General features: G+C 44.3%; 1 long non-coding RNA gene across 4 annotated transcripts in view; it reads left to right on the forward strand.

Moving 5' to 3' along the window:
* The window catches only part of LOC129699104 (uncharacterized), a 49,116-nt gene extending 28,647 nt beyond the window's left edge, over positions 1–20,469 (forward strand). For all 4 annotated transcript variants that reach the window (XR_008723784.1, XR_008723782.1, XR_008723783.1 and 1 more), the window contains one exon: positions 19,567–20,469. This is a non-coding gene — a long non-coding RNA (uncharacterized LOC129699104). The remainder of the gene's footprint in view (positions 1–19,566) is intronic.
* The last annotated feature ends 378 nt before the right edge of the window (positions 20,470–20,847 follow it).

The following is a 20,847-nucleotide window of genomic DNA, read 5'->3' on the forward strand; positions in this document are numbered from 1 at the left end:
TTTGCCAAGGAAAACCGACCTCAGAGTAGACTTACCTGACGGTCCGTCTTTTTTAAACTGTAGCGGGAGCGCCTGACTCCCGCTGCGTCGCTGTTGCCTAAGTGAACGCAATGTCGCACATGCGTGCTGAGCGGGCTCTTCACGTGGCCACTCACGTGACTCCGAAGTAAAATATAGATAAATGTGAGGTTATCCACTTTGGTGGCAAAAACAAGGGGGCAGATTATTATCTCAATGGGGGTTAGGTTAGGTAAGGGGGAGGTGCAGCGAGACCTGGACGTCCTTGTACACCGGTCACTGAAAGTTGGCTTACAGGTACAGCAGGCAGTGAAGAAAGCTAATGGAATGTTGTCCTTCATAACAAGAGGATTTCAGTATAGGAGTAAAGAGGTTCTTCTGCAGTTGTATAGGGCTCTGGTGAGACCACATCTGGAGTATTGTGTACAGTTTTGGTCTCCTAATTTGAGGAAGGATATCCTTGTGATTGAGGCAGTGCAGCGTAGGTTCACGAGATTGATCCCTGGGATGGCGGGACTCATATGAGGAAAGATTAAAAAGACCAGGCTTGTATTCACTGGAGTTTAGTGAGACTATCTTATATAAACATATAAAATTATAAAAGGACTGGACAAGCTAGATGCAGGAAAAATGTTCCCAATGTTGGTCGATTCCAGAACCAGGGGCCACAGTCTTAGAATAAAGGGGAGTTAATTTAAGACTGAGGCTTTTCACCCAGAGAGTTGTGAATTTATGGAATTCCCTGCCACAGAGGGCAGTGGAGGCCAAGTCACTGGATGGATTTAAGAAAGAGTTAGATAGAGCTCTAGGGGCTAGTGGTGGCAAGGGATATGTGGAGAGGGCAGGCATGGATTATTGATAGGGGACGATCAGCCATGATCACAATGGCAGTGCTGGCTTGAAGGGCCGAATGGCTTTTCCCTGCACCTATTTTCTATGTTTCTATGTTAATATCTTGCAGATTTGGATGGAGCTGTTTCTAATACCGATAAAATGCTTTCTACAGTGCATCTGTAGGAGTTGGTGAGAGTTTGTATCTGGGGTGACCCAGTGCGGAGAAGAAGCGCGGAGAATTGATTGTAGACTTTAGGAGAGCTCCTCCTCCCCTCACCCCACTCACCGTCAACAACTCCACAGTCACATCTGTGTAGTATTTTAAGTTCCTGGGAACCATCATCTCCAAGGACCTTAAATGGGGGGCCACCATTGTCTCCACAGTCAAAAAGGCACACAGAGGATGTACTTCCTGCGGCAGCTGAGGAAGCAGGGATTGGCTCTAACCCAAGTGGGGGGAGTGTTAGAAGTGAGTCAGAGGGGGGAAAGCAGTTGAAAGGAGAGGCAAAGCACAGGCAGACTTTACTCAGAGCTCCTGTGGATTTGTAAACAACAGCAACAAAGAGCAGCAGGAAAAAACACTGATTGACTCTAACCCAAGTGGGAGGAGAGTTAGAAGTGAGTCAGAGGGGGGTGGCAGTGAGGGAGCAGCCTTGTGAGGGAAAGTGTGAGTCTTTGGCTCGAGAGTCTTCGGCGAGGAGACTGAGGAGAGGAGGCTACGCACAACACAGGAGAGGGAGAGACGAAAGAAGGAGATGTCAGGCAAGCTGATTCAGTGTGATGCTTGCAGTATGTGGGAGGTCAAGGACACTGCTGGTGCCTCTGCCTGCTACGAATGTGAGAAATGCATCCAGATACAGCTCCTGAAGGACCGTGTTGGGGAACTGGAGAAGCAAGTGGATGACCTCAGGTTCGTCCGAGAAACTGAGTCGTTCCTCGACAAGTCCTACAGTAAGATTGTTACACCTAAGGTACTGGAAGAGAGAAGGTGGGTGACGGTGAGAAAGGGAAGCATGGAATGCAAACGTCCCCGGGTGTTGTACCTCTTGTGAACAGGTTCACCCACTTGGAAGCTGTCGGGACAGAAGACGTTTTTACACTGAGCGGCGGACCTGGCTTACGATGCAAATAGGGCTGTTGAGCCAAAACCAAATAGGCCAACGTCAGGCAACGCCATTGTAGTGGGAGACTCCATTGTTAGAGGTACGGACAGGGGTTTCTGCGGCAACAGATGGGATTCGAGGAAGGTGTGCTGCCTTCCTGGTGCCAGGATCCAGGATGTCACGGACAGAGTGCAGAAAATCCTTAAGGGCGAAGGTGAACAGCCGGAAGTGGTAGTGCATGTCGGCACAAACGATGTTGTTAAGAAGGGGATGAATATTCTGCAGCGTGACTTTAGAGAGCTCGGAAAAATGCTGAAAAGCAGGACCTCCAGGGTTGTTATCTCCAGTTCCTCATGCTGGCGAGAGCAGGAACAGGGAGATACAGGACCTGAATGTGTGGCTGAGGAACTTGTGCACGGGGCAGTGATTTAGATTCTTAGATCACTGGGATCTGTTTTGGAGTAAGGGGGAACTGTACAAAAGGGACGGATTGCATCTTAACAGGTGGGGGACCTGCATTCTGGCAGGCAGGTTTGCCACTGCTACACGGGTGGTTTTAAACTGAATAAGGGGGGTAGGGGTCAAATTGGATAGTCGAGGATGGAGTTAAAGGGAAAGGATTTCTTAAATGTGGGAGTAGAGAGACAGAGGGGTGTAAAATGAGGGTAGAGCAATAGGTAGTAAGGTGAAATTTGGCAGGCAGACAAATCCAGGGCAAAAATCAAAAAGGGCCACTTTTCAACATAATTGTATAAGGGGTAAGAGTGTTGTAAAAACAAGCCTGATGGCTTTGTGTCTCAATGCAAGGAGCATTCATAATAAGGTGGATGAGTTGAATGTGCAGATAGCTATTAATGACTATGATATAGTTGGGTCACGGAGACATGACTCTAGGGTGACCAAGGCTGGGAGCTGAACATCCAGGGATATTCAATATTCAGGAGGGATAGACAGAAAAGAAAAGGAGGCGGGGTAGTGTTGCTGGTTAGAGAGGGGATTAATGCAATAGAAAGGAAGGACATTAGCTTGGAGGATGTGGAATCGATATGGGCAGAGCTGTGAAACACTAAGGGGCAGAAAACGCTAGTGGGAGTTGTATACAGGCCACCTAACAGTAGTAGTGGAGTTGGGGATGGCATCAAACAGGAAATTAGAAATGCGTGCAACAAAGGTAAAATAGTTATAATGGGTGACTTCAATCTACATATAGATTGGGTGAATCAAATTGGCAAGGGTGCTGAGGACGAGGATTTCTTGGAATGTACGCGGGATAGTTTTCTAAACCAACATGTAGAGGAACCAACGAGAGAACAGGCTATTCTAGACTGGGTATTGAGCAATGAGGAAGGGTTAGTTAGCAGTCTTGTTGTGCGTGACCCCTTGGGCAAGAGTGACCATAATATGGTTGAGTTCTTCATTAGGATGGAGAGTGACATAATTAATTCAGAAACAAGGGTCCTGAACTGAATACTTGGCCAATAAACATTCATTTATTCAACTTCACTGCTGTCAGTCGAAGGCTGTCGGTTCACCCGGCGGGACAGGCAGAGTTGAGCTGGAATTAGCGCTTCTTCTCCGAGCTGGATGTAGGAGAGAGGGCAGGTTCAGCCCTGGGCCGCCACTGCTCCTGGCCAGTGTCCCTTCAGTCCAGGGCTGTTGGTTAACCCGGCGGAGTTGAGCTGGAGTTTGTGCTTTTTCTCCGGGCTGGCTGTAAGCCTGGGCCGACACTGCTTCGGGTCGATGTCCCGTCGGTCCAGGGTCAACCCGGGCATCTCCGGCCGCCACCGGACAGTGATGGGACACTCGGGAGGGGACGGGGACGGTCCAGTCACAATTCAACACCGCTTGCAATGCCGGAGACCCGGGTTCGATCCTGACTAGGGATGAAATGCAGGTCTGTATTCATGCAGCATCACAGCTGCCGAGAATGTTTATCGTGAGTGACCTTTGACAAATCCCATGATTCCTTGTGTTTTTCGGAATACCGAACTCGCTTATTCTTCAAAAACAGAAACAGAACATGGCAGAAAAGCAGTAACCTGGCCAGCATTTGTGATGGGACATACAGGATCAATATTACAGGAGAATGAACGTCCTTTTCTAGCTTAATGATATCTCTCCTATAACAGTGCGGCACGGTGGTGTAGCAGTAGAGTTGCTGCCCTACAGTACCAGAGACCTGGATTCGATCCTAACTACGGGTGCTGTCAGTAAGAAGTTTGTAGATTCTCCCTGCGACTGTGTGGGTTTTCCCTGCGTGCTCCGATTTCCTCCCACACTCCAAAGACGTACAGGTTTGCAGGTTAATTGGCTTTGTAAAGATTGTAAATGGTTCCTCGTGAGTATGATAGTGTGTATATGGGGATCGGTGGTCGGTGCAGACTCGGTGGACCGAAGGGCCTGTTTCCGCGCTGTATAATTAAATTAAAGTAAAAGACTCGTCATCAGAGACATTAATATGATACTCAAAATGCCTTTTGAAAGTCCCTGTTTACCACAAAACTCACAATTTATTCTCAACGTTGCATTAAAAAAACTTAAATTTAATTTGCTTTCAACGAATCAGTAGTAAAAAACATTTGCGTTTAAGGAAACAAGGAAGCAGATTGGAGTGACTTGCAGATTTCAGTTCAATATCCTAAAATTGATATAATAAAGCAATGTTTGATAAAACAAAGGTTATAGACATAAGCATGATGACCACATCATTAAATTATCAGTTATGGAGAAGCCTCAGCTTTGCGTGTGCTGCATGTTAGATTTTGGAATGACAATTATTTGTCATTTACCCAAAGCAAATTTTGTTTACAGCCCAACTAACAACACTTAAACACTTGGTGAATGGTGTTCCTTTAGAAGTTATTTGCCAATGGTCGTCCTTGACTGTCATTACTTTCTTGCAAATATTTGGCCTCATCATGTGCCTTCTGTGTAATTCAGCGCTTATCATCAAAGCATTTCCCTTGAAATCTCCATAAAATGTAATAACTACAGTAAACCTGTAGCATCCACCCTATTTTGCACGAATTGGCACCTGTGTAAATGGGAAGAAAAGCTTGCAGTGCCAGGTACGTGTTCAGGTGTGAACACTGAAATGCCACTAATCTTAAACTTCCCTGGGACCAAGGTTGCCAGTTTTATATTCACGGGCACTCTGGCGCTCTTCCATAATTTGTGGAAATCATGTTTCACAAATTTGATGGATTTCTTTGAACATGTAAGGAACATGTAAAGGGCGGCACAGTGGTGCAGCAGCAGAGTTGCAGTAAAACAGCGCCAGATACCCGGGTTCGATCCTGACTACAAGTACTGTCTGTGGGGAGTTTGTATTATCAGCCATGATCATATTGAATGGTGGTGCAGGCTCGAAGGGTCTAATAGCCTACTCCTGCACCTATTTTCTATGTTTCTATGTACGTTCTCCCTGTGACCAAGTAGGTTTTCTCCTGGAGCTCGTTTTAACCATATAACCATATAACAATTACAGCACGGAAACAGGCCATCTCGGCCCTACAAGTCCATGCCGAACAAATTTTGATTCCCCTTAGTCCCACCTGCCTGCACTGGGACTGTCAATTTTTTCAAACATCTTTTGACTGCACTGGGACTGCAATGTGACTGCACTGAAGGAACAAATGGCTGACTATGATTGCTACTTTAAACTCTTGCATTCTGATGTTTGATATCAAACCAATGTCCACGAGAGGTTTTCATCCCACATTCCAAAGACATGCAGGTTTGTAGGTATATTGGCTTCTGTAAATTGCCCCTAGTGTGTTGGACAAAGAACTTGTGTACGAGTGACCGATAGTAAGCCTGAATCCGGTGGGACCAAGGGTCTGTTTCCACGCTACATATCTAGACTAAAATAAAAAACAAGCTGTAAGGACCAAATGGCTGACTATGATTGCTACTTTAAACTCTTGCATTCTGATGTTTGATATCAAACCAATGTCCACAAGAGGATTGGAGATTATAACTGGTCAGCAGAGTTGGTGATAAAGATTTAAGTCAACTAATGGACTCGTCTGCTTCTGACCCCGGCTGCTTCTTCTAGCGTGGTCTTTATAGGGAGGGATGTCTCAGGCTCTCCAGTTACCCGAGCTGTCACTGAAAGTGACTCCATGAAGGGCTTTGACAGTCAAAAGATGTTTGAAAAAATTGACAGTCCCAGTCAGTCTCTTCAGAACATTGCAACTGTCAAAGATAGGAAATGCAGAGGAAGATAGACACGCCCTTACAACCCAGCATGTTGATTTGAGGTGTAAGAAGCAAACAGAGATTGTAGTCACTGTGTTCATGATATCCAGTCAAATAACAATAGAGCGTAGAATTGGTTAGTTCAATGAATTTGGATGATGGCAGGGAGATGATGATTTAGGATAAGTAGAACAATTAATTCAGAGTTATGAAGACAATTATATTGAAGCAACAGTGGTAGAACAGGATTGATACTGAATACATACGAGGCTAGGAAGTTTGGCATGTCCCCAACAACTGTCACCAACGTCTACAGATAAGGTCATAAGGTCATAGTGATAGGAGTAGAATTAGGCCATTCAGCCCATCATGTCTACTAAGGTGCACAAAAATGCTGGAGAAACTCAGTGGTTGAAGCAGCATCTATGGAGCGAAGGAAATAGGCAACGTTTCGGGCCCAAACTCTTCTTCAGACTACTAAGCCATTCAATCATGGCTAATCTATCTCTCCCCCCAAACCCCATTCTCCTGCCTTCTCCCCATAACCTTCTCCCCATAACCTCTGACACCTATACTAATCAAATCTATATCTATCTCTGGCTTAAAAATATCCACTGACTTGGCATTCACAGCCTACTGTGGCAAAGAATTACACAGATTCATCACCCTCTGACTAAACACATTTCTCCTCATTTCCTTCCTAAAAGAACGTCCTTTAATTCTGAAGCTATGACATTTAGTCCTAGACTCTCCCACTGGTGGAAATATCCTCTCCACATCCACTCTATCCAAGCCTTTCACTATTCTGTACGTTTCAATGAGGTCCCCTCTCATTCTTCTAAACTCCAGCGAATACAAGCCCAGTGCCAACAAACGCTCATCATAGGTTATGTTCAAGAAGGAACTGCTGATGCTGGTATATCGAAGGTGGACAAAAATGCTGGAGAAACTCAGCGGGTGCTGCAGCATCTATGGAGTGAAGGAAATAGGCAACGTCTCGGGTCGAAACCGTTCTTCAGACTCATCATAGATTAACCTACTCATTCCTGGGATCATTCTTAAAAACTTCCTCTGGGCCCTCTCCAGAGCCAGCACAACTTTCCTCAAATATGGTTCCCAACATTGCTCACAATATTCCAAATGTGGCCTTACCAGCGCCTTATAGAGCCTCAGCATTTCAGCCCTGTTTTTGTATACAAACCCTCTTGAAATAAATGCTAGCATTGAGTTTGCTTTCTTTACTACCGATTCAACTTGCAGATTAACTTTTTGGGAATCCTGCACAAGCACTCCCAAGTCCCTTTGCACCTCTGATTTCTGGATTCTCTCCCCTTTTAGAAAATAGTCTTGCCTTTATTCCTACTACTAAAAAGCATGACTCCACACTTTGCTACACTATATTCCATCTGCCACTTCTGAATGAACGAATTAAAAAAGTTTATTGGCCAAGTATTCACTTACAAGGAATTTGCCTTGGTGCTCTGGCCGCAAGTGACAACATGACATACAGTGACATAGAAACATAGAAACATAGAAAATAGGTGCAGGAGTAGGCCATTTGGCCCTTCGAGCCTGCACCGCCATTCAATATGATCATGGCTGATCATCCAACTCAGTATCCTGTTCCTGCCTTCTCTCCATAACCCCTGATCCCTTTAGCCACAAGGGCCACATCTAACTCCCTCTTAAATATAGCCAATGAACTGGCCTCAACTACCTTCTGCGGCAGAGAATTCCAGAGATTCACCACTCTCTGTGTGAAAAAAGTTTTCCTCATCTCGGTCCTAAAAGATTTCCCCCTTATCCTTAAACTGTGAGCCCTTATTCTGGACTTCCCCAACATCGGGAACAATCTTCCTGCATCTAGCCTGTCCAACCCCTTAAGAATTTTGTAAGTTTCTATAAGATCCCCCCTCAATCTTCTAAATTCTAGCGAGTACAAACCGAGTCTATCCAGTCTTTCTTCATATGAAAGTCCTGACATCCCAGGAATCAGTCTGGTGAACCTTTTCTGTACTCCCTCTATGGCAAGAATGTCTTTCCTCGGATCAGGAGACCAAAACTGTACGCAATACTCCAGGTGTGGTCTCACCAAGACCCTGTACAACTGCAGTAGAACCTCCCTGCTCCTATACTCAAATCCTTTTGCTATGAATGCTAACATACCATTCGCCTTCTTCATTGCCTGCTGCACCTGCATGCCTACTTTTAATGACTGGTGTACCATGACACCCGGGTCTCGTTGCATCTCCCCTTCCTAATCGGCCACCATTCAGATAATAATCTACTTTCCTGTTTTTGCCACCAAAGTGGATAACCTCACATTTATCCACATTATACTGCATCTGCCATGCATTTGCCCACTCACCCAGCCTATCCTAGTCACCTTGCAGCCTCCTAGCATCCTCCTCACAGCTAACACTACCCCCCAGCTTTGTGTCATCTGCAAACTTGGAGATGTTGCATTCAATTCCCTCGTCTAAATCATTAATATATATCGTAAATAGCTGGGGTCCCAGAACTGAGCCTTGCGGTACCCCACTAGTCACTGCCTGCCATTGTGAAAAGGACCCGTTTACTCCTACTCTTTGCTTCCTGTCTGCCAACCAGTTCTCTATCCACATCAATACTGAACCCCCAATACCGTGGGCTTTAAGTTTGTATACTAATCTCTTATGTGGGACCTTGTCGAAAGCCTTCTGAAAGTCCAGATATAACACATCCACTGGTTCTCCCTTATCCACTCTACTAGTTACATCCTCGAAAAATTCTATAAGATTCGTCAGACATGATTTACTCTTCATAAATCCATGCTGACTTTGTCCAATGATTTCACCACTTTCCAAATGTGCTGCTATCCCATCTTTAATAACTGATTCTAGCAGTTTCCCCACTACCAACGTTAGACTAACTGGTCTGTAATTCCCTGTTTTCTCTCTCCCTCCCTTTTTAAAAAGTGGTGTTACACTAGCTACCCTCCAATTCTCAGGAACTACTCCAGAATCTAAAGAGTTTTGAAAAACTATAACTAATGCATCCACTATTTCTGGGGCTACTTCCTTAAGTACTCTGGGATGCAGCCTATCTGGCCCTGGGGATTTATCGGCCTTTAATCCATTCAATTTACCTAACACCACTTCCCGGCTAACCTGGATTTCACTCAGTTCCTCCATCTCATTTGACCCCCGGTCCCTCTGCTATTTCCGACAGATTTTTTATGTCTTCCTTAGTGAAGACAGAACCAAAGTAGTTATTCAATTGGTCTGCCATGTCCTTGTTCCCTATGATCAATTCGCCCGTTTCTGACTGCAAGGGACCTACATTTGTTTTAACTAATCTTTTTCTCTTCACATATCTATAAAAGCTTTTGCAGTCAGTTTTTATGTTCCCTACCAGTTTTCTTTCATAATCTATTTCCCTTTCCTAATTAAGCCCTTTGTCCTCCTCTGCTGGTCTCTGAATTTCTCCCTGTCCTCTGGTAGGCTGCTTAGGAGGTGACAGTTAGGAATGACATAAAATATTAAACATTAATAATAAATGTTAATAAACATTAATATCTTTGCTTCCCTTCACTGCCCACTCTCCCAACCTGTCCAAGTCCTTCTGCAGAGTCCCTGCTTTCTCTACACTATCTGCCCTTCCACCTATTTTCATATCATCCGCAAACTTGGCCACAAAGCCTTCAATCCCGTCATCCAAATCATTCATATACAACATGAATTGTAGAGGCCCCAGCACTGACACGCGGGTCTCCGCTAGTAATTGGCAGCCAACCAGAAAAAGTCCCCTTTATTGCCACTCTTTGTATTCCGCCATCTAGCCAACCTGTTATCCATGCTAGTATCTGCCCTTTGATACCGTGGGCTCTCATCTTCCTTAGCAGCGTAGAAAACATTTTATCAGGATGCATCACAGCATGGTTGGGAACGGCTCCATCCAAGACCGCAAGAAAACCGAGCGATAGGTGCAAGGTCAGCCAGAGCTCAGGGGAGTGGGGTGGGGTTATGAGGGATAGAGGGGAAGGGGAGGTGTTTTGTAGACGTTACCGAAAGTTGGAGAATTCAATGTTCGTACTGTTGAGTTGTAAGCTACCCAAGGGGAATATGAGGTGCTGTTCCTTGTAGCCCCACCTTGCCAATGGAGGAGGCCCAGGACAGAAAGGTCAGTATGAGAAAGGGAACTGGAAAAATAAAATAATTTGCAGGATTAAAAGGAAAGATGTGGATGGGATTGTTGGTGTTACTCTTCTCGTGGATAGAATCAACTCAAAGGGCCGAATAGACCTCCATGATGTTGTGATACCATAATTCTGATAGTTACCATAACAACGCGGTATTATTGCAATAAGAAAAATCTTCCATTCATAAAGAAGTAATGCATGTCCTTTAATTAGCTTTGAAATGCCAAATTGAATTGCCAAGCAGAATGAATCAACTGGAAATGTCAACCATTCATGAAAATTGTTCAGTTGACATTGCCCTCCTTTTTAATGACGAAAAGCGTATCGGAGGAAAGGAATCACTGCTGCCAGTTAATCGTGAGTTTTGTGACTTTTGTGCCGGGTCAGGGGACTTGATTTTTAAATATTTTCCACCCCAACAAATTAAAGACTGTGTTGGGCACTCAAAGTGATTGTGAGTTACATCATCAATGTATCCCTTCGTCAAAAGGTAACACGAGATGTAGGAAGGAACTGCAGATGCTTGTTTGCACCGAAAATATGTTAATGGGCTAACTCAGTGGGACAGGGTCTTGACTCGAAACGTCACCCATTCCTTCTCTACAGAGATGCTGCCCATTCCGCAGAGTTACTCCAGCATTTTGTGTCTATGAACGGGTGATCGATGGTTGGTGTAGACTCAGTGGACCAAAAATATATATGTACTGTATAGAATGCAGTTAGTAAACATGCCACCAGGGTGTGTAGCAAGACATCAGGTGTTTTGGTGGAAGTACTTATTCTATGAAACAATGCACATGGATTATCCTGTGTAGCTATCACCATATCACAGTTATTATATGTAGAATGCTGCATGAAATAAATATCTTTACAGTTCTATACAATCTATACAATTCCTCCCCAGGTTGTGAAAGGGTTCCATTCCTGAGAACTGTCTGTAACCCGAAAAGTTCGCAAGTCAGGAATGTGACCACAATCCAAATTCTCACATGGCCGAAGGTGGCTGCAGAAGTGATTTGTCCCATGGGAATATGTAGTTTAGTTTAGTGACATAGTGCGGAAACGGGCCCTTTGGCCCACCAGGTCCACGCTGACCAGCGATACCCGCATCTAACATTATCCTACACACTCTAGGGATAATTTACAATTATACCAAACCAATTAGTCTTTCGTCTTTCAAGTATGGGAGGAAACCAGAAGACCCTGAGAAAACCCATGCTGGTCATGGGGAGAACGTACAATCTCTGTACAGAGAAGCACCTGTAGTCATGATCAAACCTGGTTCTCTGGCACTGTAAGGCAGCAACCCTACTGCTACGCCAGCAACGAAGGAAAGATGGAGCCCACAATGGTCCATTGTTTGCTGTGGGGTAGGTGATAACGAGTAATAAAAACAGTGAAACTCAGAAGGACAACAGTGAAACTAATACGACGACTTGGGTGGGGGAGGGACGGAGAGAGGGATGCAAGGATTACTTGGTTAGATTAATCAATATTCTTACCCTGAGGAGAGGAACTGCAGATGCTGGTTTAAAATGCATACACAAAAAGCTGGAGTAACTCAGCGAGTCAGGCAGCATCTCTGGAGAAAAGGAATAGGTGACGTTTCGGGTCGAGTCCCTTCTTCAGACCAGATCTCGACCCGAAGCGTCACCTATTTTTTTTCTTTAGAGATGCTGTGCGACCCGTTGAGTTACTCCAGCTTTATGTGTCATCTTCAATATTTCATACAATAGTGTGGAAATAGGCCCTTCAGCCCACCGAGTCCGCGCCGACCAGCGATCCCCACACTATCCTTCGCACAATAAGGACAATTTATACATACACCAAGTCTACAAACCTGCACGTCTTTGGAGTGTGGGAGGAAACTGAAGATCTCTGAGAAAACCCATGCAGGTCACGGGGAGAACTCCCCACAGACAGCACCCATAGTTGGGATCAAACCCGGGCCTCTGGCACTGCAAGTGCTGTAAGGCAGCAACTCTACAGCTGCGCCACTGTGCTGCCCGTGCCGGGTTGGAAGCTGGCCAAGCGAAATATGAGGCGTTTTGGGATTTGACGGGAAACCGGAACACCCGAAGGAAATTCATGCAGTCAAAGAGAAAACGTGCATACTCCACACAGACCGCATCCGAGGTCAGGACTGAACCTAGATCTCTGGTGCTGTGAGGCAACACCAATTTCTGTTGTTGAATTTTAATAATTCTGTCATTCGTAAAGATCCCAATGCCTGACATTCGATCCAATTTGTGATCCCAGCTACAAAGACAGATGTGTACAGCAATTCGTTCTTCCCCCGCACAATTAAAACATGGAATAATCTCCACCCTACTATAGTTACCCAACCAGATGCAACTAAATTTAAAGTAGCTCTTTCTTCCCAATAACCCTTTCTGGCTTAAGTCCTCCCTCCACCACCTCCAGTTTAAATTCCATTTGGAATATTTTGGAGGACCAAGAAACCAAGAACCAAGACCCAAGGTTACACAGAAAAGCTGGAGAAACTCAGCGGGTGCAGCAGCATCTATGGAGCGAAGGAAATAGGCAACGTTTCGGGCCGAAACCCTTCTTCAGACTTCTTCTTCGGGTGTTCAGCTTTCTCCAGCTTTTCTGTGCTCCATAGATGCTGCTGCACCCGCTGAGTTTCTCCAGCTTTTCTGTGTAACCTTCGATTCTCCAGCATCTGCAGTTCCCTCTTTAAAACCAAGACCCAAGTATGAGTCAATGATTTCCAATCTTAATTTCAAAACGTGTTTAGCAGGGAAAGGAAAGAGTATGGTGAGAAATTGATCATGTCATAACTGCACAGAAAGTCAGTCCACGTCAGATAAAGTTGGAAAGAGTTTCAGGATAGAGCATTCAATAATGTCAAGGTCAATAATGATATTAGCTGGTGTGAAGAACAATTTGGCTGAAGCATTATGAGTTATGTATGTTAGAAGATTGTATGTTCAAGTCCCAACAATAGATCTTGAGAATATAAATTGAAGCTATGTCAAATTTCAAAGTTGTCACTCGTAGGATGTGGTTTTCTGTTGCACGTCTGAATGTAGAGGTGCTGTTTTTGACTGACTGAAAGATACAGCATGGAAACAGGTCCTTTGGCCCACCGAGTCCACGCCAACCATCGATCATCCCTTTGCGCTAGTTCTGTGTTATCTCACTTTCTCAAACACTCCTTCAGATGCAGACCAGCGGCAATCTGGTGGCCAATTAACCTACAAATCCACATGTCTTTGGGATGTGGGAGGAAACCGGAGCACACGGACGAAACCCATGTGGTCACAGGCAGAGCCTGCAGACTGCACACAGACAGCACCCAAGGACAGGATCGAACTCTGGCACTGTGAGGCAGCAGCTCAACGAAATGCGCCACCGTGCCATCCCATTTTAAAACTAACTTTGTTATTGCTAGCCTGAGACTCTCTAACCCATAAACCCCGCCCCTCCTTTGCACCATTTCTCTAGAAGAATGAGGAATTATCTAAGTTCCCTGGTTAAAATTCAACCAAAATTGGCTAAAAACAATTTATGGGATCTTTCTGTGTTGAAATGCACGACAAATCACAGCAGAGGATGTACTTAAAAAAGTGCTTCCTTGGTTGTGAAGTCCATCAAGCTAACTAAATATCTATGGGCGGCATGGTGGCGCAGTGGTTGAGTTGCTATCTTACAAATCCCGAGACCCTGGTAGGATCCTGAACATGGGTGTGGAATTTGTACGTTCTCCCCATGACCCCATGCCTTTTCTCTGGGTGCTCCAATTTCTTCCCACACTCCAAAGACATTGGCTTCGTTAAAAATTATAAAATTGTCAAAAGTGGCCGGGATAGTATGGGGTGATCGCTGGTCAGCACGGACTCGGTGCGCCGAAGGGCCTGTTTCCACACTGTATTACTAAAGTCTAAAGGAAGTGAAATGATTCAAATCCATCTTAGAAAGTGAAAAGGGGATACAACACGAGTCTACATGAGTGTGTGCAATTATCTGTCAAAAATATCTACTTTTTAAAAAACTGCCTAACACGCAGAAATGCCTATTTAATGTTGAATTATCTTGAATGATGTCAACATAAGTTATGATTTATGTTGAATATGTGTGCAGAGTCATCATATTTTCGCAACAAATTGAAATATCCCTATTTGTTTGGAATGATGGATAAAGAAATAGTGTTTTAATTCAAGAAGAAACAATGTTCCTTTGCGGCCACATGAAGTTCCTTTCTAAAATATTTCTCTTTTGCATATCTCATCCATCAAAAGATTGAAAGTAAGTAAGTAAATGAAATCTGAAATCTGTGGCTTAAAACAAAGCGCTGCTCAATGTTATAGGGGAGGTTCGAGTTGTTTTTAATTAAATGTGATTGAACGGTTTTTGGTTCTTTCTTGGCAGAACAAGATGCTATCATTCGGTCGTTTAAAATATTAAAGGCCATCACTGGGTCCAAGTAGGGAGTGTAAGGAAACTAGGAGGTTTTCCATGACCCCTCAATGATCCTCCAACAATTTATATTGCACAAAGCCCATTTAATCCTTGCTAAGTTATGGGCTATTCGCAAAAACAATATGTTTCCTGTTTTTAAGATACAACTCGATTAGGTCTTGATACTTTTATAGAGCTGCCGTATTATAGGCTTAGGATTCATTTGTGCAACATGCAAATTATAAGCCATGTTCTTCTCCTCTCATTAAAGATGACACCGAATAATTACAATGCACCATATGGAGGAGTTTGCTCTCAAAATAAATGCCAAGATGAATGTGTTAATTCTGAAGGTTGGCACCAACTGTCAACACAGCATACCATTTCTCCGAATGCATTGTTCCGCCACTAATCCTATAGTTTCAATAATATCCAAGAAATATCACCAGCCTTCCACATTAAATCAGCATTCTCAATGCCTTGGGAAAGGCACTCCCTTGTTTGATTTTTTTCGATTGAAAGATACGGCTCGATCACCCATTTACTCTAGATCAGTGGTTCCCAACCTTTTTTTGGCCATGCCCCACCTAATCACCTCTAAAATCCTGATGCCCCCCCCTTGCTTTCCCTTGAGAGAAAACGGAGGAAATAGATATTATAAGGGTAACTTAGCAAAAGCTCTTTGAATTGCATTTCTAAATCCAATTCAATAAATAAGGTTCTCCCATGCCACGCCGGCCCATCGAAAATTTGGACCCAGACCTCCTCAGTCGCGCTCAATTGCCCCCCTTAAAAATCAAATTGCCCCCGTGTGGGGCATACGCCCCACGTTGGGAACCACTGCTCTAGATCTACCTTATCCCAATTTTTGCATCCACTCCCTGCACATTAGGGGCAATTTAAGGGGCCAGTTAGCCTACAAACCCGCACGTCTTTTTGACGTGACAGGAAACCGGAGCACCCGGAGGAAATCCATGTGGTCACCAGGAGAACGTGCAAACTCCACACAGACAGCACCTGAGGTCAGGATCCAACCTCGGATGCTGAGAGGCAGCAGCTCTACCAGTTGTGCCACTGTGCCGCCCCTAAATATTGGTTATTAGAATAATCAATTTCCTCTAACAAGGATTCCAATAACTAATTGGCTCAGATTTGAGGAATCCATATTGATTGAAAAAGTGGGGACATTACTGTGCCACCCTTTGCATCACTATTTTTGACTATTTCAAATGCCTGGATTATATGCAGTTTTATATGTGCTTGCTACATGTATATTTGACGTTGACGTCATCCAGCTATTGATGTCCACTTCCAAACTTAAGGCAGGAAATTTACCATCCTCACCCACACTTGTCTATCTGTGACGGTAATTTGATGGTTTCTAAAGTGTTCCAGGCACTAAACGAAACTAAAGAATGATAACATGCGCACATAGAGTATGTTTTTATGGTTTGGAGGATTGTGAAGGCCTGACTTAAGGACTGGGTTTCTTCAAACCTTTAGTTACACTTCACTGCAAAATAACACAACTCGAGAGGCAGAGATAGGATAGGCAGTACCTTTTTCCCAGGGTGGAAATGTCAAGGACGAGAGGGCATAGTTCTATGGTGTGTGGGGCAAAGTTTAAAGGAGTAGTGTAGGCAATTTTCTTTTGTCACAGAAGGTGGTGGGTTCCTGGAACCAGCTGCCAACAATGGTGTTGGAGGCAGATACGATAGTGGCATTTTTGAGGCTTTTAGATAGGCAGATGGATATGCAAGGAATGGAGGGATATGTATCATGGGCAGGTCAGATGAGTAGTTTAGCAATTTTCATTTTGTCACAGAAGGTGGACAGGTAGCCAATGGAAGTTCAGCTGCCAACAATGGTTCAAATCCCGCTTGGAGGCAGATACGATTGTGGCATTTTTGAGGCACTTTATATAGGCAGATGGATATGCAAGGAATGGAGGGATATGTATCATGGGCAGGTCAGATGAGATTAGTTTAGCTTGGCATCATGTTCAATGAAGGGCATTATTCCTGACTTGTACTTTACTATGGATAGACACAAAAAGCTGGAGTAACTCAGCGGGTCAGGCAGCATCTCTGGAGAAAAGGAATAGTTGACGTTTTGGGTCGAGAACCTTCTTCGGACTGGGAGTCAGGTGAAAGGGAAACAAGATATAGATGGTACATAGAACAAATGAATGAAAGATGTGTAAAAAGCAACAATGTGTGGAGCTAGAGAGCAGGAAAAATCATAGAGGGGGAGAAACTAGAGAGGGTGTTGCAGAACTCGTCAGAGAGGAGGAGAACAGGAGTAGGCCTGCCTTGAGGAGATTTTTCAGCGGACAGAACTCTTTATGTTCTATATTCTATGTTCCAACCTGTGGAGAGGCAGGGAGTCATTCACAACAATTACTAAAATAACACGGTTAACTGTACACAAGTTTCTAGCAAGATCACAATGTAATGGGAGTGAGTTTTGACTTTGGAGTTCAGAGTTTAAAGATACACCGTGGAAACAGGCCCTTCGGCCCACTGAGTCTGCACCGACCAGCGATCCCCGCACATTAACACTATCCTACACACACTAGGGACAATTTGCACTTATACCAAGCCAATTAGTCCACTAACCTGTACGTCTTTGGAGTGTGGGAGGAAACCGGAGATCTCGGAGAAAACCCACGCGGTCACAGGGAAAGCATACAAAATCCCTAAATACAACACCCGTAGCCAGGATCGCATTCGGGTCTCTGGCGCGGTTAGCGCTGTAAGACAGCAACTCTACTGCCGCTCCTTCCACTATTTTAATAACCACAAGCTCTATGTTTTTGTTTATCCCCCTTTACCTACTTGCATCACACACTATGAGACGCCATAAGTGCACGAGACGTCAGCGTACGTGGCAAAATTTGAAATGGTGGTGAGCCCCACTGTTCATTGAGCATGAAGGAATCAATTGTGTCCAATCCACAAAGCCTGTCAATCGAAATAACATGCGGATCATTATTCCATCACAAAGTATTGCCTACCGAAAAATTGAAGTGTGTTGTGTTACAGTCATAAATTATAGTGGAGAACTGATGTCAAATCTGAAACACTGAGAGAGCAAGGAAATGATTGTTGGTGGTGGAAATCTGAAATAATGACAGAAAGTGATGAAAATACTCAGCTGATGAGACAGCTTCTTTGGAGAAAGAGACAGAGTTTAATATTTTTCATGTAATGAAATTTCATTAGGATTGTTTCTGAAACTTTTTCTTTCTCTATTTCACAAAGTGAGATGGAATACATGCCCCAATCAGCAGCAATGGTGCTGAAGTGATGATGGTTGATGGCTTCATGTTTCTTGGCATAAATAACACTAACAATTTGTCATGGACCAACCAGATCGAAGTTACAGCTAAATAAAACACACTAACACCTCTCCAACGATTTTTACCAACTTCTAGCGATACATCATGGAGAGCTTGGCTTGGTTCAGGAATAACTCTGCCTAAGACTGCAAGACATTTCAGAGTTGTGGATGTAGCCCAGTCCATTACATGCTCCTCATCATCGTCTCTATCGAAACTGCATGCTGCTTGCGGAGAGCAGCCAACATAATCAAGGACATTTCCTCATCCTGGCCATTCCCTCTCCTCCCTTCTCCCATCCAACAGAAGATACATAAGCTTGAAAGCACATATCATCAGATTTGGGAACAGCCTTTTTCCTGCTCTGAACTTCAGGTGGTCACGGTGGTGCAGCGGTAGAGTTGTTGCCTTACAGCGAATGCAGCGCCGGAGACCCGGGTTCGATCCTGACTACGGGCGCTGTCTGTACATATTTTGTACGTTCGCCCCGTGATCTGCATGGGTTTTCTCCGAGATCTTTGGTTTCCTCCCACATCCAAAGACGTACAGGTTTGTAAGTTAATTGGCTTGGTAAATGTAAAAATTGTCCCTGGTCGGTGAGGTCCCAGTTGGGCCGAAGAGCCTGTTTCCACGCTGTATCTCCAAACTAAACTAAAACTAAAGCTCTGAACGGCCCTCCCATAAGTTACTGTTGGATGTAGTCCTGATCTTCCTTAATGTGAACATTGGAACGTCTTCTCTGAAACAATACAACAATGCTGTGACACTATATTCTTCACTCTGGTATTTTTATCTTTGTCATACAGTTGTACTTGTGCACGGCTTGATTGTACTCATGTATAATACGATTTGGATGACTCAATAGCACGCAAAACAAAACTTTTCACAGTATCTCAGTAACAAGTGACAATAATAAACCAACACCAATTTCACTTTACCGGATAGTGAAAGGCCTGGATATAGTGGATGTGGAGAGGATGTTTCCACTGGTGGGAACATTAGTGGGAACACTACTAGGACCAGAGGCCACAGCCTCAGAACAAACCTTAAGAAAGGAGATGAGGAGGAATTTCTTTAGCCAGAGGATAGTGGATCCATGGAATTCATTGCCAGAGAAGGCAGTGAAGGCTTAGACAATGGACACTTTTAAGGCAGAGATGGATAAATTCTTGATTAGTACAGGTATCAGGGGTGATGGGGAGAAGGCAAGAGAATGGGGTTAAGAGGGAAAGACAGATCAGCCATAATTGAATTGCGGAGTAGACTAGATGGGCTAAATGGCCTAACTCTGCTCCTTGAATTTATGAATCTTAGGCATGTGAACTGACAGTGAACTTGTGAAAAAGGAATGCTGGCATCGGAGATGTGCTCTCAGTGCTGGATATGTTACTGATGCACAAGATTGCTTGTCTGATTAATTTTACGAGTCTGCAGGAGAGGGAATTAAACCTCTTCACTTTCTCTTACAGACTGAAACACACTTGCGGCCATTTGTTTTGCTTTACATGAGATTTGTGGTTGGCCCGCTGCAAAAATTGATGTAACCCCAGCAACCAGTCCTGCCTCCACATGCAAATATTTGCATGTTTTAGAAATATACAGCAAAACTTGACAACTCCTTCTTGGTTCGACATCAATCAAAGTGAAGCAATACTATCTGGACATTTGGTGCAACAATGCGATGTTTGTTCATCAATGGGGTATTGGTATTCCTGACAAAAACAGGAACAATTCAAATCCCTTATTGCACTTGAAAAGGCATTGCCAATTTACTGTGGTGCATGAAATCCCATTGTGTTATTATCGAGTTGTAGATTTCTCAGCCCACAGAATCCATGTTGATCTTGAAAAACTCATCTACACTCCATCCACGATCGCAAGAAACGGCAGTGAATTGTGGATGCAGCCCAGACCATCACGCAAACCAACATCCCTTCCATTGACTCCTCAAGCTGCCTCGGCAAGGCCAGCAGCATAATCAAGGACGAGTCGCACCCTGGACACTCCCTCTTCTCCCCTCTCCCATCGGGCAAAAGGTATAGTTGTGTGAAAATACACACCTCCAGAGTCAGGGACTGTATCTTCAAGCTACTATCAGGCAACTGAACCATCCTACCCCAACCGGAGAGCAGTGCTGAACTATTATCTGCATTGTTGGTGACCCTCAGACTATCTTTGATCGGACTTTACTGGATTTATCTTGCACTAAAATGGATTCCGTTTACAATCTATCTATACACTGTAAATGGCTCAATTGTAATCATGTATTGTCTTTCCACTGACTGGTTAGCACAACAAAAAGCTTTTCACTGTACTTTGGTACGTGACAATAAACTAAACTCAACTGAACTGAACTTAAACCTATGTCCTCTGGTTCTTGATTCCCCAACTCTGGGTAAAAGGTTCTGTGCATCCACCATCCTATCTATTCCCCTCATGATTTTACACACTTTTATAAGATCACCCCTCATCCTCGTGCACTCCAAGGAATAAAGTCCTAGCCTGCCCAACATCTCCCTATAGCTCAGGCCCAAGTTGTGGCAACATGACTCTGGGCAGTCAGTTACCTGATTTCCAGTTATTAAAGGAGATTGGAACCACTGCATGAAAATTCAGGGCCTGTGTCTTGTGTTTCAGAGAATAGGTGCAGCCATTAATCGTACATGATTGATTGAAAGATACAGCATGGAAACAGGCTCCCCGGGCCCACCGAGTCCGAGCCGACAATCACACAACCTGTTCACACTAGC

This window comes from Leucoraja erinacea, chromosome 7 (assembly GCF_028641065.1).
Source record: "Leucoraja erinacea ecotype New England chromosome 7, Leri_hhj_1, whole genome shotgun sequence".
Taxonomy (NCBI): Eukaryota; Metazoa; Chordata; class Chondrichthyes; order Rajiformes; family Rajidae; genus Leucoraja; species Leucoraja erinaceus.